Genomic DNA, 20,001 nt, shown 5'->3' with positions numbered 1-20,001 from the left:
ACCAGTTGTTAGGTGCGGGGCTTCTCTCCCGTAGCAGACCACCGGTGTTGGGGGATGCCGCTTCGATCCCACCGCTGCCACCAGTTGTTAGATGCGGGCCCCTGGTTCGCCTGTGCCGTCTCTCGCCAAGGTCGGTGTCCCCGGGTTCCGGATCGGGAGACTGCTGTAGTGGGGTTGACGAAGAGATGAGAGGGTCTTCGAGGTGAAGGAGAGACTGAAGGGTTTATTTACATTTATACAAAGATTGAAAGAGTGAATCGGGAGCTGGCGAACACACGCCAGATCGCTGCTTAAATAGGGTCCGCTGTCCCCAGGTCCCTAGTTGGGGAATCTAGTTCATTAAAAATGCGTCGAATCACTGTGATGTAGATCACGTGTCCAGTCTTCCGGGTCCGCCCCCAGCCACACACTCTTGCCACTTCTGGCAGATTGGGGTCCGCGCTGTCCAGGCTTCAGTGATGAATAGCCCGAAGGGGGGTCCCACTGAGAGCGTCGAAGGTCAGTCACCTGCACTTCACAGCGGTAGCGTGGGGGCGAATGGATCCCACCGCAGTTCGCAGAAGCTTTCACGTAGAGCGTGGGAAAGCACAGTCCAAGTCGAAGTTGTTTTCGAAGCACGAAGATTCCAGAGACGTTGGCTTAGTTAAACCCGGCCGCATTTGTCACGGCTGATTTGCAGTTCCGCCGCTCGCCGGCTCCCCCCGTCGTCCCCTCCGGGAGAAAAATGTCCCGGGTGGGTACGGCGTTGAGAACAAAAGACAAGTTCACCAAAGCCTTTCTCAAACAGCAGGGGGGGGGGGGGGGAAGGACCCTTGTAGACGCCACCACCTGCACTCGTAGCGCTGCAACCACATCGACGGCCCTTTGAAGCCTCGGTAGATTGATGATTCCCAGTGGCTTTAATATTCTTGGCATGTTGGCGTCTCCAAACGTAACAGCTCCTCCGCGGCCAGGACAATCTCGATCGGCCAGTGGTCACAATCACTGGTCGAGGAGAGATGACTTGAGTTGTAGCGTGGGAGGCCCTTCTTCATCTTGTCTGCAAGCACAGAGTAGAGTCCTAAACCTCGGACAACGGAGGCATTAGTCGAAATCAGCCACTCAACATGGCGCCACTCCCCAGGCAGTGCACGAAATTCACCCGAGAGCCGCCAGGCTGTTTTGCAATACTACTGCATTGTCAATGTAAACGTAAGCACAAAATTTTGTAGCTGACAGCAGTAATCTCGGCTACTAAGAACAGCTTCCATGTCTGCCAAATTCGCTGCCAAAGCCCGATTCGCCGAACACGGCTTGAAGAGAGGTGGCAAATTTGGAAGCAAAAGAAAAAGGATAATAGGACACCACGCCAAAACAAAGCTAACTAGCACCTAAAAAAAATACGAAAAGGCACCAAATTGCCACCGAACGGATACCTCAATTATGGGAATAACCTGCTCAATCCGTCGGCATTTCCATGACATTTGCCCCTTTTGTATCGCACAGAAAAGTTATATTGCTGGAGGGCTAGACTCCATCGAAGCAAGCGGCCATTCTTGGGCGACATTTGACGCAGCCATGTAAGCGGACAATGATCTGTCTCGAAAGTAAATTTCGCCCCGTAAACATAACAGGCTAGCTTCTGTGCGGCCCAAACCAGACAAGCGCATTCCTTTTCCGAAGTGCTGTAGGCTTCTTCCCTTACGGTTAACTTCCTGCTGGCATAAAGGATAGGGTGCTCCTCATTGTCGTCTCCGACTTGGCTTAATACGACCCCCATACCCCGGTCGCTGGCGTCACACTGGACCACGAATTCCTTGCTGTAGTCCGGCGCGCGTAACACGGGCCACGAAACCAGCACGCTTTCAAGCTCTGAAACGAAATTTCTTTTGCTGCGTCCCAGATAACGCTATTCTGCTTTTCTTTGCGAAGCGCATCGGTCAAAGGACTTGCTAGCTGTGAATAGTTGGGTATGTACCTTTGGTAGTACCCCACAAGACCGAGAAATGAACGTACATCCGTCTTAGTTCGGGGCTGCGGGAATTCAGCGATAGGGGCTATCTTGAGGTCTGACGGCCTCCTCGTCCCCATCACTTGTACAGAAAGCTGCTACAGCTGTTCTCCGAAGAAGTCTGTAGCCTCACTTCGTTCGCTTAATCTTTGAATAGCAGAATCGGCTAGCTAACCCAGCGCCGCTAAACACAGGTACTCAAATGGGCACAAATTCACGTACATTCATTGCCTCTGCAATGCGTTAGCTACACTATCGCGAATGAGACAAACGTTTGGTATCTAACTATGGCCCCCCCAACAAAACTTGTCTTCCGGTATCTGCTAAAGATACAAAGCGAAACGTGTGCTTAAAATTCAAACACAAAGAAATTTACTTGCTCGGGACGGTTCTACATAAGCAAACAGCTCATCGTCTACTAGGGAACTGTCTTCGCGAAACTCCTGTGAGTGCCGTTATCACTCGGTAGCATCCCAAATTAACACATGTCCTTTCCACCTGAATGACACAATAACCTTGATCTAAGTGTTAAGAAAACAGGAACACCTGATCAAATCCAAATCATTAACGTAAAACAAAGTAGCATTTCCTTCCGTTTTTACACGCACACACAAAAAAGAGGAATAAAAAAAACAGCTACTTCGAATTGCTACGCGGGGTCAAACATGGCTCACCACCCCCGCGTCGAAAGGATTAGTCCTTCAGCCGCGCCCGCCGGGGTCGCGCTCTGACTGATTGTACTGCTGTCAACTCGTGACAAAGGGCAACTGAAAAAAGACGTTCCTGATCGCTACTGTCATCTCCATGGCCTCTCGACGCGCTCAAAAGGCCCCGGTAGCCCATGCAGTGCCGATAACCGATTCCGGGCGACGGACAGCGACCGGAGCGAGAAGCTGCTCTCTGTTGTCGCCCCAAGCAAGTCCGCCTACCCTTTCGCTCTGCGCGCTTGCTCGAATACAGTGCGGAAAGTGCAGGACCCATCCTTGTCAATTGTGGGCGCTGAACACGCCTGCATGCGTGGTCGCTATTGCTCGACCCCTGAGCTCGCATGCGCCGGGTGTACCGCAATCTAGCGCCCTCTGATCTTTCCTGCCACTTTGCCTTTTTCTTTACCGCCTTTCTGTCAGGTCGGGGTTGTCTGGGTCTTAACGCTGGCCGATGCCCTTTCAAGAACCTCGCTCCTGTCCTGCTTGCAAGATGCGCTTTCCTCTTTCTGTTACTGCGGTCACCTTTAGAAGCACCTGCGCGTGCCGCCTGACCAGTAACTTTAGCTACAAAATTACAAGGTTCCATGCGGGAAGTCTTTTCTTTCCCTTCTGCCGCACTTATATCTGTGCTAACGTTAGCACCTGTCTGCGCTCCTGGATTTAGGGCTTGGCATTTCAACCGCTTTTTCTTGGTCCGTGCCCTCTTTCGGTTTTTACGCCTAGACACTTCCATTTGCCTCTCCTGATCATAACTAGCTTGATCTAGTTTTACAGAGGCACCTCGGAGACATTCATCCAATTGCAAACTGGCCGCTTTGACTTCACAGGTCAGTGTCAGCTCCACACTGCTGACAGACGAACCTTCCGCTGCCCCCGAGTTGGGCAGTTCGCTTTCCTGAAGGCAGTCATCCACCGCCCGCTTATCGGCCTGAGCGCTTACCCCTGAAACGGCCTGCTCGTCTGCAAATGAGCATTCGTCCACTGTCTCCGCGTGGCTTTCGATACTGCGTTTCAACATTACAGCTCCGCAGTCTTCCTGACGGTTGTGCGCTGTTTCACAGTACTGTTTTACGTCGTCACGTCTGTCCAACTGGAACGATCCGGCCTGACTCGCTCTCTCTGGAGTCCTGCCTCTCAAGATCTCATCATCCAGTTTCTTTAGCTCATACGTGTGCGCTGTTTCACAATACTTTTTTATGTCGTCACGTCTGTCCAACTGGAACGATCCGGCCTGACTCGCTCTCTCTGGAGCCTTGGCTCTCGAGATCTCATCTTCCAGTTCCTTTCTCTCATGCGCAAGCTGCAACCTTCTGAGCTCCCATTTCTTTTTCTCTGCCGCTAGCCTTTGGCGGTCATTTTCCTCTTGCTTTCGCTCATCTTCCTTTCTCTTTCGCTCTGCATTGAGGAGTTCCCACGTATAGATAATTATTCTTTCCTCTTCGGTTTCCAAGAGCAATTTGCAAATGTCCGAGTTTTTGATCTCAACCTCTACGTCTACACCCAACTCTTCGCACAATGACAGCAAATCTGTCCTTGGCAACTTCATTAGATCCATGTTTACTGCTCCGAGCCTTGACTTTGCTGACCAACTGTTGACGTGAGCTACACGCAATCAGACTCACTGATCAACTTCCCTCGATTCCCAGCAGTTCAATGTATTAACCCAAACAATTGAAGCCTGGCGAATCTCAAGCAAAGTTCAAGCACTCACCCACGGAAGCAACACCACGCCGCATGGTCGATCCAACCGCTGCCAACCAGTTGTTAGGTGTGGGGCTCCGACCCGTAGCAGGCCACCAGTCTTGGGGGATTTCGCTTCGATCCCACCGCTGCCACCAGTTGTTAGGTGCGGGGCTTCTCTCCCGTAGCAGACCACCGGTGTTGGGGGATGCCGCTTCGATCCCACCGCTGCCACAAGTTGTTAGATGCGGGCCCCTGGTTCGCCTGTGCCGTCTCTCGCCAAGGTCGGTGTCCCCGGGTTCCGGATCGGGAGACTGCTGTAGTGGGGTTGACGAAGAGATGAGAGGGTCTTCGAGGTGAAGGAGAGACTGAAGGGTTTATTTACATTTATACAAAGATTGAAAGAGTGAATCGGGAGCTGGCGAACACACGCCAGATCGCTGCTTAAATAGGGTCCGCTGTCCCCAGGTCCCTAGTTGGGGAATCTAGTTCATTAAAAATGCGTCGAATCACTGTGATGTAGATCACGTGTCCAGTCTTCCGGGTCCGCCCCCAGCCACACACTCTTGCCACTTCTGGCAGATTGGGGTCCGCGCTGTCCAGGCTTCAGTGATGAATAGCCCGAAGGGGGGTCCCACTGAGAGCGTCGAAGGTCAGTCACCTGCACTTCACAGCGGTAGCGTGGGGGCGAATGGATCCCACCGCAGTTCGCAGAAGCTTTCACGTAGAGCGTGGGAAAGCACAGTCCAAGTCGAAGTTGTTTTCGAAGCACGAAGATTCCAGAGACGTTGGCTTAGTTAAACCCGGCCGCATTTGTCACGGCTGATTTGCAGTTCCGCCGCTCGCCGGCTCCCCCCGTCGTCCCCTCCGGGAGAAAAATGTCCCGGGTGGGTACGGCGTTGAGAACAAAAGACAAGTTCACCAAAGCCTTTCTCAAACAGCAGGGGGGGGGGGGGGGGAAGGACCCTTGTAGACGCCACCACCTGCACTCGTAGCGCTGCAACCACATCGACGGCCCTTTGAAGCCTCGGTAGATTGATGATTCCCAGTGGCTTTAATATTCTTGGCATGTTGGCGTCTCCAAACGTAACACCATATAACACGTCCTCTGTACTAATAAGGTGGTGGCTGTTTGCGCCTCGCTGTCAAATCTTTTCGTGCATGGCAGCACTAGTTACAGGTGCGCGGAAAAAAAAAGAAAGGTCCTCTGAGGCGCGCTGCATGTGCCCTAAAAACGACGAAGTCAGCGACAGTAGCGTCTGCAGAGGAAAAGCCAAAAATAAAAGCTATCATTCCCCGCGACCAATGGCGTGCAACGTAAAAACGCGAGGAGTGTGCGTACGTGGTATCGTGCATGGAAAGTGCTGTTGGTCTTCGTCGTTAGTGCCCGTAAAAGGTGAGGATCGGGAGGCCAGGAAGGGGTGGCGGTAATACCGAATAAATTTAACAGGGGAAGTGGGGCTAGTTGGTGCTTTGTACTTCAATGCTTATTGTAACAGAGTGAAAGACAAGGGACGAAGGAGGAAACAGGGTGAACGGTGCACGCAACCTCAACTCTGCTTTGGTGCACGGACACGTCACATTTATTAGACACGTCACACTGACACTGAAGTAACAGCGGTGGTCGGTGGCGATCCCGCCGGCGCGACTAGCGTCGTTTCTGGTTGCTGCCCAAAACAGCAGACTTGAGTCGAATGAGAGAAATTGCTCAGAAAATTACACAGCCTTGAAGAAACGCCCTTGTCCTGAAAAGAACACTCAGTTATCACATGGGGTTGATGTGACAGCTTCATACGTTAGTCAGCACCCCAGTGATAAACGCGCAGCTTCGCTCGCTCAGTGTCAAAAAATATACGATTTGTCTTGAATATAAAAACCGAAGGAGCCTATATTCGCATCGGGGGCTTCTATATGGATTTGAGAATACGATGAAATGGCTATAGACCAGAACGTCGTCCCTTCACGTCTTCAGTTTATTCCAGTTTAACGACGTTATAGTGAAACCACTGTTTCTTTTTTGATGACGGTGATGGAAGTGGACGCTGTTGAACTTCAGTCCGGTCGGTCAGCCGCTGCCGCCCAGAGGAAACGTCTTGGCCTCCCGAATGACGCAAGTAGCCAGGCTACCTTGGTGTACTCTGCCACCAGTGAAGACTCTTCGGCTGACGACGGCTTCATCAGAGTCGTAAGCAAGAAGGCCAAACGGAGACTGCGAAAAGGTGAGGACTCGTCGTCGTCGAGTACGTCTGCGATTACTACGGAGCGAGGATCATGGGCACATACTGTCTTATTTGTGCCAGAGACTCCCACCGACAATCTCAACCACATCAATAGGCAAGCCGCGTTTGCGTTCCTGGAGGCTCGCGTCCCGGGAGCATTTAAAGATGTGAAGGTGAATCGTTTTAGGAATGTCGTCGCCATTGATATCATGGACCGGAACGCGCTTGAGAGTTTGAGCAAAATCAGAACGCTCGGCGGCATCAGCGTTCGTTCCCATGTCCTCCTAGGCAGTGACAATGCGGGAGGCGTCATTTGCGACATCGACGTAGCCATCCCCGACTCTGATCTGCCCATTATATTTCAACCAGCTACCGACAGTGTTGCCATACTGCAAGCTCAGCGCCTTGGGAGGACAAAGTACGTCAAGTTGACCTTCCCAGGGGACTGCATTCCAGCGTACGCGAAGGTTGGGCACTTTCGGCATGCAGTTAGGCCTTTCGTCCCAAAGCCTCTCCAGTGCCGGAAATGCATGAAGATAGGACACGTGATTAGTGTGTGCAATTTCCCCATCGTTTGCACACGGTGTACTACGCCACACAGCGGCGTTTCTTGCCGGGCAACAGTCCTTGCGTGTGCCTAATGCCGCGGCCCTCATGACGCTGCCTCAAAAGATTGTCCTCGCCTGAAAAGGGAAAGGGCAATACTCAAACAAATGACAAGAGAAAATTCCACACAAAGAGAAGCTGCCGCTAAGCTGCTACGCCGTCGTTGCCCTCGTCAAAGACATTCTAAATGTGTAGCGATCGTAGGAAATAATCATTCAAGAATTTCCGCAACCTGTCCTCCCCCTCCGCATACTACTTTAAGGTTTGGGAGCAATATGAACGGCGAGGATTAGACGGTTGTCGCAGACGGGCCTTTGCCATCTCTGCCTGAGCTACACACACCCTCTGTGACCAACCAGGTATTGCGTACTCAAAGTCCCGAGCCCATTGCTATTCAAGCACAAGTCGCAACTCCGGTCCAAGAGTGGGGCCGCCAAGTGACTTGGCCAGTACTCCCGAAGCACCCAGCACCCACCCCAGCACCGCGCACCCAGTGTGTTGAGCCTACTGCTCGTCGGGTAGTAGGTCAGAAACCGGACCAGGTCGCAGACGAGCAAGTGATTGCAATGCTAAAGCCAATCCCGAATTTCATGCGTGTGCTGCTTTCCAGCATGCAGATACCAGCTGCACAGAATGCACTGCATATGCTGTACTTGTTGAATACAGTGCTTGCAGCTGTCCAATAGGTGGCACAACGCATCCTTTACGCTCATCCGTCCGAGAGTAAGTACCATGCTTATGCTGGGGGGGGGGGGGGGGGGGAATCATCAACATTATCAGCCTCAATGGCAAGCAGCCTTTCTTGACACTGAAACGTCTGCACTGCGTTGTGATGGAGGGCCCACCATAGTTTCCACTCAGGTCGCAGCGATGGACGGCCCTCAAGGTGTGCAGGCTACAGCTGCGGTGGCCTGTGACTTACAGTGCTTGTGTCATTGCCTGCCGTGCTTGCTACGGACCGCAGGTTTCTACTTATTTTTTTAGGCCCCCTCATCCCTCTCCCCTAGTGCAGGGCAGCCAACCGGAATATTATACTGGTTAACCTCCCTGCCTTTCCTCTACCAGTTCAATCTCTCTCTCTCTCTCGCTCTCTATGTGGATTTCATGGCAGTTACAAAAAACTGCATTCTGAACCGTGCTAAGCCTGGAATACCCCACTGGAGGAATGCATGCGTTTTCTGCCGCTATGTAGTCATGTGTAGACAGCAAGCATTCTCACTAAAGAAACCCTTATGGGCTCGTTTCGTTACGTAAGTAGAAAGCAGTAGCGTGGCAAAAACACTGACGAAGCGTCTATGACATATCATCATTTCTATCTCAGAAGAAAAGGAGTATCTGCCTTTTCTTTTGCCCGGGGATGTCACACGTTCCATGTGAGGCCGGTCAGGCGTACGTAAAGAACGAGTACGGCAGGGTGCGAACGGGCGCAGACGTTTATTGCACGTGATGTGGCAACCAAAACAAGCACCACACCATCACATAAGAAAGGGGGAAATGCGGACACTGCAAGCCCCTGCGAGCGCGGACCCGAGTACGATCTAAGGTGCCCACACTTGAGCGATGAAAGCAACCCCCTCGCATCCGGGTGGGTGCTGGGTTCAATCTCCCGCACCGCCGAATACTCACCAGGTTTCAAATGTTTAAAAGATTTCCCATTCCCTGGAACACGGCTCTTCCGGGCTGAAGTGCATGGGAAAAGTCCTTTTTTTCTTTTAGAGTTAAGCATATCCAACATTTCTTGTGCCCTACAAACATGTGTGCTTACATCTACACAATCAAGTATGCTACATTGCTGTTATGCCGGCAACAATCCACAGATGCACTGAAAAACAAACCACGTGGTTTTAAATAACCTAGCATACTCAACATGCATGCAGAAGCGAGATTAAGCAATATTTTGCAAAGATAGCTCTAGTGGTGTTGTTTTGCGAGATCGTGACGTCGTCCGCGCTGTCCCCGCACGCTGCAACTCTTAAGTGGATTGATGATTGACCGTGCGTGGCGCCGCACGGGATGCACCCATAACCTGGACCCCAACTTACCCCCCTCCCCCCTCCCATCTTGCACTTACGCCCACACCCCGCGACTAATTAGTGCAGCCGGTCGCTCGAGCTCTCTCAGCGAAGTGCATTATTTAAACCTTATCCGTATACGAAACGCAGTTACTACCCTCATACTATAGCCTCAGAGTTTCGCATTGCCTTAGCAATCTCCTGAATCCACATTACCAAAAGGCTAAAGTTCTGGTCTCTTTTGCTTTCAACTTTTGAGGAACACTCATAAACCGTGACGTACTTGTCATCAGTGAGATGGCGGACCGTGAGTGCGAGGTGCGCAGCCAGCCAGCAGGACTCTTCTTGTTTGCGATCAGCAGTCTGCAGCCTGGCGGGTAGCAGTCCGTTAAGGCAGATTGCTAAGGCAATGCGAAACTCTGAGGCTATAGTATGAGGGTAGCAACTGCGTTTCGTATACGGATAAGGTTTAAATAATGCACTTCGCTGAGAGAGCTCGAGCGACCGGCTGCACTAATTAGTCGCGGGGTGTGGGCGTAAGTGCAAGATGGGAGGGGGGAGGGGGGTAAGTTGGGGTCCAGGGTATGGGTGCATCCCTTGCGGCGCCACGCACGGTCAATCATCCATCCACTTAAGAGTTGCAGCGTGCGGGGACAGCGCGGACGACGTCACGATCTCGCAAAACAACACCACTAGAGCTATCTTTGCAAAATATTGCTTAATCTCGCTTCTGCATGTATGTTGAGTATGCTAGGTTATTTAAAACCACGTGGTTTGTTTTTCAGTGCATCTGTGGATTGTTGCCGGCATAACAGCAATGTAGCATACTTGATTGTGTAGATGTAAGCACACATGTTTGTAGGGCACAAGAAATGTTGGATATGCTTAACTCTAAAAGAAAAAAAGGACTTTTCCCATGCACTTCAGCCCGGAAGAGCCGTGTTCCAGGGAATGGGAAATCTTTTAAACATTTGAAACCTGGTGAGTATTCGGCGGTGCGGGAGATTGAACCCAGCACCCACCCGGATGCGAGGGGGTTGCTTTCATCGCTCAAGTGTGGGCACCTTAGATCGTACTCGGGTCCGCGCTCGCAGGGGCTTGCAGTGTCCGCATTTCCCCCTTTCTTATGTGATGGTGTGGTGCTTGTTTTGGTTGCCACATCACGTGCAATAAACGTCTGCGCCCGTTCGCACCCTGCCGTACTCGTTCTTTACGTACGCCTGACCGGCCTCACATGGAACGTGTGACATCCCCGGGCAAAAGAAAAGGCAGATACTCCTTTTCTTCTGAGATAGAAATGATGATATGTCATAGACGCTTCGTCAGTATTTTTGCCACGCTACTGCTCTCTACTTACGTAACGAAACGAGCCCATAAGGGTTTCTTTAGTGAGAATGCTTGCTGTCTACACATGACTACATAGCGGCAGACAACGCATGCATTCCTGCAGTGGGGTATTCCAGGCTTAGCACGGTTCTGATACAGTTTTTTATAACTGCCATGAAATCCACATAGAGAGAGAGGGAGAGAGAGAACTGGTAGAGGAAAAGCAGGGAGGTTAACCAGTAAAATGTTCCGGTTGGCTACCCTGCACTGGGGGAGACAGATGAGGGGGCATAAAAGAATAAGAAGTAGTAGAAAATGCGGTCCGTAGCAAGCACGAGAGGCAATGACACAAGCACTGTAAGTCACAGGCCACCGCAGCTGTAGCCTGCACACCTTGAGGGCCGTCCATCGCTGCGACCTGAGTGGAAACTATGGTGGGCTTCCATCACAACGCAGCGCAGACGTTTCAGTGTCAAGAAAGGCTGCTTGCCATTCAGGCTGATAATGTTGATGACTCCCCCCCCCCCCACCCCAGCATAAGCATGGTACTTACTCTCGGACGGATGAGCGTAAAGGATGCGTTGTGCCACCTATTGGACAGCAGCAAGCACTGTATTCAACAAGTACAGCATCTGCAGTGCATTCTGTGCAACTGGTATCTAAAAGCTGGAAAGCAGCACACGCATGAAATTCAGGATTGGCTTTAGCATTGCAATCACTTGCTCGTCTGCGACCTGGTCCGGTTTCTGACCTACTACCCGACCAGCAGTAGGCTCAACACACTGGGTGCGCGGTGCTGGGGTGGGTGCTGGGTGCTTCGGGAGTACTGGCCAAGTCACTTGGCGGCCCCAGTCTTGGACCGGAGTTGCGACTTGTGCTTGAATAACAATGGGCTCGGGACTTTGAGTACGCAACACCTGGTTGGTCACAGAGGGTGTGTGTAGCTCAGGCAGAGATGGCAAAGACCCGTCTGCGACAACCGTCTAAGCCTCGGCGTTCATATTGCTCCCAAACCTAAAAGTAGTATGCGGAGAGGGAGAACAGGTTGCGGAAATTCTTGAACGATTCTTTCCTACGGTCGCTACACATTTAGAATGTATTTGACGAGGGCAACGACGACGTAGCAGCTTAGCGGCAGCTTCTCTTTGTGTGGAATTGTCTCTTGTCATTTGTTTGAGTATTGCCCTTTCCCTTTTCAGGCGAGGACAATCTTTTGAGGCAGCGTCATGGGGGCAGCGGCATTTGGCACACGCAAGGACTGTTGCCCGGCAAGAAACGCCGCTGTGTGGCGTAGTACACCGTGGGCAAACGATGGGGAAATTGCACACACTAATCACGTGTCCTATCTTCATGCATTTCCGGCACTGGAGAGGCTTTGGGACGAAAGGTCTAACTGCATGCCGAAAGTGCCCAACCTTCGCGTACGTTGGAATGCAGTCCCCTTGGAAGGTCAACTTGATGTACTTTGTCCTCCCAAGGCGCTGAGCTTGCAGTATGGCAACACTGTCGGTAGCTGGTTGAATTATAATGGGCAGATCAGAGTCGCGGATGGCTACGTCGATGTCGCAAATGACGCCTCCCGCATTGTCACTGCCTAGAAGGACATGGGAACGAACGCTGATGCCGCCGAGCGTTCTGATTTAGCTCAAACTCTCAAGCGCGTTCCGGTCCATGATATCAATGGCGATGACATTCCTAAAACGATTCACCTTCACATCTTTAAATGCTCCCGGGACGCGAGCCTCCCGGAACGCAAACGCGGCTTGCCTATTGATATGGTTGAGATTGTCGGTGGGAGTCTCTGGCACAAATAAGACAGTATGTGCCCATGATCCTCGCTCCGTAGTAATCGCAGACGTACTCGACGACGACAAGTCCTCACCTTTTCGCAGTCTCCGTTTGGCCTTATTGCTTACGACTCTGATGAAGCCGTCGTCAGCCGAAGAGTCATCACTGGTGGCAGAGTACACCAAGGTAGCCTGGCTACTTGCGTCATTCGGGAGGCCAAGACGTTTCCTCTGGGCGGCAGCGGCTGACCGACCGGACTGAAGTTCATCAGCGTCCACTTCCATCACCGTCAACAAAAAAGAAACAGTGGTTTCACTATAATGTCGTTAAACAGGAATAAACTGAAGACGCAAAGGGACGACGTTCTGGTCTATAGCCATTTCATCGTCGTCTCAAATCCACATAGAAGCCCCCGATGCGAATATAGGCTCCTTCGATTTTTATTGTCAAGACAAATCATGTTTTTTTGACACTGAGCGAGCGAAGCTGCGCGTTTATCACTGGGGTGCTGACTAACTTATGAAGCTGTCACATCAGCCCCATGTGATAACTGAGTGTTCTTTCCAGGACAAGGGCGTTTCTTCAAGGCTGTGTAATTTTCTGAGCAATTTCTCTCGTTCGACTCAAGTCTGCTGTTTTGGGCAGCAACCAGAAACGACGCTAGTCGCGCCGGCGGGATCGCCACCGACCACCGCTGTTACTTCAGTGTCAGTGTGACGTGTCTAATAAATGTGACGTGTCCGTGCACTAAAGCAGAGTTGAGGTTGCGTGCACCGTTCTCCCTGTTTCCTGCTTCGTCCCTTGTCTTTCAGTTGGTTACTATAAGCATTGAAGTACAAAGCACCAACTAGCCCCACTTCCCCTGTTAAATTTATTCGGCATTACCGCCACCCCTTCCTGGCCTCCCGATCCTCACCTTTTACGAGCACTAACGGGGAAGACCAACAGCACTTTCCATGCACGATACCACGTACGCACACTCCTCGCGTTTTTACGTTGCACGCAATTGGTCGCGGGGAATGAGATGTATAGCTTTTTTTTTGGCTTTTCCTCTGCAGACGCTGCTGTCGCTGACTTCGTCGTTTTTTAGGGCACGTGCAGCGCGCCTCAGAGGACCTTTCTTTTTTTTTCCGCGCACCTGTAACTAGTGCTGCAATGCACGAAAAGATTTGACAGCGAGGCGCAAACTGCCACCACCTTATTAGCACAGAGGTCGTGTTATATGGTCTAGCGACTGAGAACGGGGTCGTCGTACTGCTGGAGCTTTTTTTTTACTTTGACAGTTGCTTCATGTCACAAATGTAATGAACTATATATGTGGAAACAGCTTTTCGACATGAATAAAGATTTTTTGATGGTGTGCCTATGTCCACGTAACACACGTTTCGCCGCCCAACGAGAGACCCGGCGCTTCCGGGTGCTGGATGCGTGCTGTTCTCAGCGCATGCGAGGCCCCGCACCGGTTGGACGATGTCCGCTTCGGCTGAGGGTCTGCCCTGCCCGGACACGAAGTGTGTGCGTGCGTGTGTGCGTGCGCGCGTGTGCGCTTCTCTGTGAGTATGAAGTGGTTTTCTGCACACGCGTCTTAAAGGGAAACTGAGCACTAATTCATACATTTCTACCGAGTAAAATCAATTCCATGGCTTTTTCAGGCTATGATGGTCAAGACCGAAAATTACTCATGGAGGTCAAGACCAAAAATTACTCATGGATCGTAGACTGAAAGGGTTTGGCGTTGTAGCCAAGCCTCAGAGATCTGACTGGAAAAAATTTAACGCACCGTTGTTCGACTGCGAATTCGGCCGATGGTAAAGACACCTGTTATTCATTTTTTGACCTTTTCAAGCTTATAAAAGTCCCATTCTCAGTCATAGTAGCGCCTTCATTGTCAGAATGCCGTAAGCTACAGCTGCAGCCCAGCTTCAGTTTGTCCTCAGTGTACCTTTGATACGAAATTGTATCAGGAATATCATGCGACACGAGAGGTTAGGCAACTGTCTTGAGCCACAGAGACTCTGAATGATTGCCGTGCTATAGTAATGAATGACGACTCCTGTTTATACTTCTTTCCTATCCCTCTGAAATGCAGAGTGACGACGGTCCATGTGGGCCGCCTGGTGACAAAGGTGACAAAGTGACTGTCTTTCAGGCGACGCAGCGGAAAGTTTTCACGTTGATGAAGAGCTTTTGTTATTTTTTTATTCGGGCTTACGCATGCACAAATTTATGACAGTAGTTAGTAAAGGCAGGAATGTTATCGTTATGAGCTTTCTGTTTTTTTTCTGAAGTGCTATGGATTTCCTGTCTTACCATTCTCGGTGACGCGCGTGCAAGTGGTGGAGCGTTTGTTATGACACGTGCTGCCCGTTATCACAGGGCTCACCCGGGGCCGACGGCCAGAAAGGCGACCATGGGCTCCAAGGTGAGGCCCCGGGCATCGAAGGCGTCCAGGGTATGGGAGGCCCTGGGGGTCCGAAGACAAGTATATATCAGCCGCATAGCTATTCTGTTATCCCAGCCTAGTTACGGTGCAGTGCTGCGATAGTCATCAAGCACTATTCGAACTGCTTGTATTTATGACTCGAACAACATTTGATCTTTTAGCGATGCCGGCCTGCTTTTCCCGCTTATGATCTTCACTGACACTTTGCAACAAGGAAGGAAAAAAAGCGAACGTATTCGGCTAACTCTCTGACACGGCTGTGTACTGTAGGGCCACAGAGCCAAGGAAACCATCTTTATGCCTACTCGAGTGCAATTTTGCATATTGATGAAATTTTTCAAGCCACGTGGGAAGCCCGGCCACGCCGGGTCGGTACGTACTGAGTCCCAACTACATTCCGTCGCGTACAGATCACAGGAACAAAGTGAAAGAAATATACTGTAGAACAGAGCCCTTCAAAATGTCCTTTTTTCCCCGAAGTATCAGGGATTGGAATCGACTTGATGGTCTCTTGCGACTGTCGTATCAAATGACTCTCTTGCTTCTATGCTGAATTGATTCCAGTGTTAGCATATTTTTGATTGTTGATGAAATTCCTGTATTTACGCTCTTGCTTTGAGTACTTTACTCCCCCCTCCCACTGTAATGGCGTACAGGGGCTGATAAATAAATAATAAATAAATAAATAAATATATATATAAATAAATAAATAAATAAATAAATAAATAAATAAATAAATAAACTGCCTTTGCTGGGATCATGCGGCACATTCTCCGAAGTTCAGAATTCTTGGAGATCTTTTTTTTAATTGTGGAAATATTTTAAGGTACTATTATAGAAATATTGAAGGTAACGGTCTACTCTTCCGATGCGAGTAAAATTTTTATTTTAGTTTGTCCATCGCTCGCATCGAATACTTGAAACTGCTTTAGAGAACCGATGGGGAACGTTTTTGGGAATAAGAAAAACGTTAATAGGAACAAAATGCAGGTCTGTCGACGGGCGATAATCGGATACGTTGATTTTTATAGTGAAATCTTACAATACATGAAAAAATGGCGTTCATAAGCTATTTCGGGATGACACATTCGCTCGTCCAGAATTTCTGGGTATTCAAAAATCAAACTTCTGCGGGGAACATATGGCACATTCTTCGAAAATTTCGTCCTTCGGAAGGCCGTACGACAAGGCTTAGTGGAGGTAACTTGAAGCTATTAAGATTAACTGTAGGTGCCCGGCGGCCCAGCACCGATCTGGCAGCCCCAAGCAGATACCCAGCCAGCGCACAGAACGAAGCCCTGTCTGATGCCTTCGCTGTGGACTACGTGCCTTTTTCTCCTCACTGCTGGAGCAGAGCATTTTTCGCCTTTTGCTTTCTCTTCGGCTTTGTGCGCTACATTTTTGTTGAATCTGTCGCAGGGGTTCGAAGGACTATGGGGAGAAAAGGGGCCACCGGGAGAACCAAGAGAAAAGGTGGGGCACTCTTGTGTTCATTTACGCGCCGGGAAAGAGGTTCACGAGGTATTTCATGTGTAAAATCTGCAAGTGCGTGGGCTTCCCCTGGGCTGTGAACGTGCGTTGGCTAACCTTGGTGTGACCTAAGCCACACATTGCACATTTTTTCGAATCCGCACCTGGATGTTTCTGAAGCATATCTACTGCAGGCCATTGTTCTTCTGAAATCATGTGACTAGGAAGTAATCAGGCTTCTGCATGATTTTCGAAGGAAAGGTTAGGCAATCGACCAGTAATAACCAAAAATGCAGGTTTATACTTCTTTACAAAATAACCAGGAATACAACTCGATGCATTTTTGTCCCGAAATATTTGTTCCTTTATTTCGATTGACGGCATTTTAAATTTTCAGTGTTTTATTTTGCCAAGTAATTTATGGACACGAAAGACACGGGAAGATGACAGAAAACACGCCCAATTGACTCTCTCAGTGGTGTGTGGGATTACCTTGGATACCTGTGCGCGTGTGCAGTTCGGCTTGACAGCACTACCCGCGCTCGCACTAACTTGGGGAAAGCGCAGCTCTGGAAACACAACAGGCACTATTGACACAAGCGTAACTACTAGAGAAATGTACGGATAAGGACATAAGCAAAGGGAGCACTCTTTTGCGTTTTAAATTCAATCGCGAATATACTATCGGAGGGGAAGAAACACTTTGTCCACGAGAGAGCGCATCAGCGTCCAACATCAGCAAGTAATATCAATTAGGTAACGCGTGATAAATGTTGGTAGGCAATAGCGCGCTCCGATCACGTTTGTGCGGACGTTTACCTTTGAAAAGATACCCAGGCCTACTAGCAAAAGGATGTTTATGAGCCGCAGATTCGGGATTTGCGCCGTGTACACAGTCCGCTGGGCGTTGCGCTTTCGCTTGTGTTCTGTCGACAATGCAACATGCCACAAGGCTGCTCCGTAATGATGGGGTTAGTGGGGAAAATACAAGTGTGCTGGTTTATGAGGCACGCATGCATTACGCCGCCAGGCGAACAATTCCTGGCAAAGGCTGTGCGTTTTGTGCTGATAAGCACGAGCGACGCTCAGACAGCCAGGTGCATGCGCTATACGAGCCAGGATGCTCTGGAGTCGAAGTATATTGGAAAGTGCAGGTAAACTAGGAAATAGAGTGGCTGTGCCGCTCACGAATAGGAAACGATTTCGACAGCGTACTCGGATCTACCCTACTAACCACAGTGGATGAAGTTACACATTTATCTGGGAATCCTTGTATCTCAGGATGTATACTGGAAAAACCACGTTTGGCAAATTTGTTCAGTCGCTGAAAAGAACCTGCAGGTTTTTCGTCAAAATTTAAAACTTGCCTCAAAATCTATCAAATTAACAGAGATACCTAACGTTAACCAAATTAACAGAGATACCCAACGTGCATATTAACTACTGCAGTCTTGTATGGACGGACACAACTCAATCCAACCTTACCAAATTGATGTTATTACAAAAGAAAGCAATTAGTCATGTAGCAAATGCCTCATATGACGCCCATACAAGAGAACTTTTTGCTTCGTTTAATGTACTCCCCATACACCACATACATAAACTTAACCTCATTATGAAGTACAAACACAGTGTTCAAACTTCAACGAAACTTTCCTCAACTTATGTAATTTACATCGACCTTTAGAAGTGCCCTACATATTCAGAAACAGAGAACACTGGTCTATACCTTCTTCCTGCACTAATCAGAGTCGGCACATGCTGCAGTACCACATGCCTACATATTTGAATTTCCTACAAAATAAAAATATAGATATACATAACCTTAGCAAATACAAGTGGCAGAAATACCTTATTCTTGAAGACATATGAGTTTAATTATGTTTCTCCGACACAAACTGCTTTTGTATTGCGGATGTATTGTATCTTTTTATCATCGTCTATTTTCCTGCTTCTATTATGTGAACTTGTGTACACCCGATTATATTTGACCCTTTGGAGCTGTTGACGCGATTTTTTTGTTTTCCTGCTAGATATGTTTCTTTCATTTTCTGTGCGTTGAATTGTAATCTTCATATGTATAAATAGTCTGCGACGAGTTAACACAGATACATGTTCATTTCTCACATCAAAACTATTTCAGATATAGCACCTGTCTTACTGCACATTCCATTGCATATTTTTTTTTCGCTGGTTCTAAGTCCTGCATATATATATATATATATATATGTAATAACGTGACAGTCTGTTGGCCTTGTCAATTAGGGGTGGGAGCCTCGTCAAGCTACTGAGTTTGTGGCTTTTTGCTCCTACCCTAGCATTTTTTTTCTGTTCTTCAGGACAAAAAATGCTGAATAAAGTTGATTGAATAAAGTTGATTGAATCGCCAGGTGTATACGCCATCCATTTCACAGGAGATTAACAAAAATGTATAAAAGCAAGTAAAGCAGATATTCTAAATACAGGGTTGGTCACAGCTCCCAAGCCACAGGCCTTGCTATCGTCCCTTTATTTAGACAGTATACTGCAGGCATACCATACCAAAGCTGAATAGGTCAGTGCATTAAAGATGATGCATACGGGGTGTTTCACCTAAGATATTCAGCTATTTTTATAAGTAGGCTTTTTTAGCTATTTGTGGCATTGCATTGTCAGCGGTGCAGCTGTCAGAATATGCTGCTAAGACGTGCGAACAGGCTACTTAACTAATATTGAGTAGTTACCTTTTTAACTATTACCGTTAGGCTCCTCAATTACTGAGAGGCGAGTAGCCCGCCGTAGGTATTATTGGTATGAGAATTAGAATTTCGAAAACTGTTGCACTCGGTGCTATGGCCGGGAAAATTTTGTCTATTTCGACGAGTTACGTGCACTGTAGAGGTTGCTTTGCCTGTAAGCTTTTCGAAAGCGCATGTACTCTGGCGCATTGTAGGCAGAATTTGCTGGGCCACAGCTCCGAAGGCATCTGAGTTTTCGAAATTCTAAAAACTGAAATGAATATTACTTACGAAGGGTTACACGCCTCTCGACAAGTAAGGAGACTAACAGTAAGAAATAAAAAGTTAGCTATTGAATATTAGTTAACCAGCCTACTATTTAGCATGTCTCAGCTGTTTTCTGGGGTGCTACACCACAGACAATGCTATGCCGAAAAAACCGTTCTTCTAACTCAAAAAGCTCATTTTTAGAAAATTGCGGTTAACATGGCAAAGCTCTAGGCAGTTTCAGTGGTATACTTGTGCATTTTATTCTGTTTGCAATTTCGAGCAATATCCCGACAATTTCACGTCCATACTAACTATAATTTTTTGTTTTGAACAAAAACACCAAGTTTCAGACAGGTGCCGATAAAGCCGGACCATTAACATGTTTCACTTTATTCTCTTAAATATTCAGTTCTCTGGCATAATATGTCACAGGTCTTTCCCGCTTCATCGTTATTACTGCTATTACTGCGTACTGTGTTCGACGAATTAGAAAGCAAATATTGTGCGCAAAAAAGCTCAATCTTGTGGGCATTCTGACAAAGAACCAATGATATCAGCGCTACATAAAGCGAGAAAGAAGTATTGAAAAGAAAAGAAACTATATCGGTAGCGCAGCTTTGATTACGCTGGGATGTATGATAAAAAAAAATCAGTATCTGTATGGTCTCCTTTCCATTCTTTTACTTTCAGCCGGCACTTGTGGATTGCTGAGAACATGCCTTGAGTATAATGTACACAACGTTTTATTTATGATTTTTCAGTATTTCTAGAAG

The sequence above is a fragment of the Amblyomma americanum genome, chromosome 1, assembly GCF_052857255.1.
Source record: "Amblyomma americanum isolate KBUSLIRL-KWMA chromosome 1, ASM5285725v1, whole genome shotgun sequence".
Lineage (NCBI taxonomy): Eukaryota > Metazoa > Arthropoda > Arachnida > Ixodida > Ixodidae > Amblyomma > Amblyomma americanum.
This window is presented reverse-complemented; position numbering follows the sequence as displayed.